The 869-nt window shown below is 40.9% G+C and overlaps 1 non-coding gene across 1 annotated transcript; it reads left to right on the top strand.

Moving 5' to 3' along the window:
* The first annotated feature begins 470 nt into the window (after positions 1-470).
* Positions 471-542, top strand: trnac-gca (transfer RNA cysteine (anticodon GCA)). Its single transcript has one exon. It is a non-coding gene; the product is annotated as a tRNA-Cys (tRNA).
* The last annotated feature ends 327 nt before the right edge of the window (positions 543-869 follow it).

The following is an 869-nucleotide window of genomic DNA, read 5'->3' as shown; positions in this document are numbered from 1 at the left end:
ATAGCACTGAGCCATGGGAGTTAAAGTGGTGTCAAACTGCATTAATTCTACAGGGCAGATGCACCCTAACACACAAGATATTCAGATGGATTTGCTTCTCGGTATACAGTACATTGCATTACATTAACCTAGTGATAATGGCCAAGCGTGGCACCTTTAGAATGCTTTTTAGACTCAATCTCCCACAATTCCTAGTACTTGGCCTTCCTGGCCGAGGCTTCTGGGAATTGAAGTCCTAATATGGGAACTCCCCCCTCTGAGCCACTCCCACTGTAGTGGCACATTGGAAATGAATTAATAGCCCCGTTTTAGTTTAACGGCTGTTTCTGTTTAGACCTACAAGAGTGTGCAAGTTTATACAGATATAAAAAAGCATTATGTTTAATTTTCCCTAGACATTTCTGTGGTCTTACTACAGACGCGTTGTGTTCCCTTGAAGTACATAGACGAAGCTACTGTGTTCCGGAAGCGGGGGTATAGCTCAGTGGTAGAGCATTTGACTGCAGATCAAGAGGTCCCTGGTTCAAATCCGGGTGCCCCCTCAAGATATTTTTTTTTAATTTTATTTTTAAATTACAAAAACTAATATTAGAATTGCAGCAAATGATAGCATCGGAAGGTGTGAAGTTTGAGACGAAAGCCAGGCGAACATTTAGAGATGCAGCAACAGTACTATACCAATAGGCTTAGGACAGGGGAAATCAATTGAGGTTATATAAATTGTTCATCTCCAATCTGAATTTTGCTGATATGATAGCAGGTTAGGTTTCCCTGTCTAGGCCATCCATAAACAGTGGAAAGAATTAAACCTTTAAAGGCTGTGCTTTCCACTTCGTTGATACTTAGAAATCTGTCTGAGAGTGTATCTA

Source organism: Anolis carolinensis, chromosome 6 (genome assembly GCF_035594765.1).
Source record: "Anolis carolinensis isolate JA03-04 chromosome 6, rAnoCar3.1.pri, whole genome shotgun sequence".
In the NCBI taxonomy this organism is placed as follows: domain Eukaryota; kingdom Metazoa; phylum Chordata; class Lepidosauria; order Squamata; family Dactyloidae; genus Anolis; species Anolis carolinensis.
This window is presented reverse-complemented; position numbering and strand designations above follow the sequence as displayed.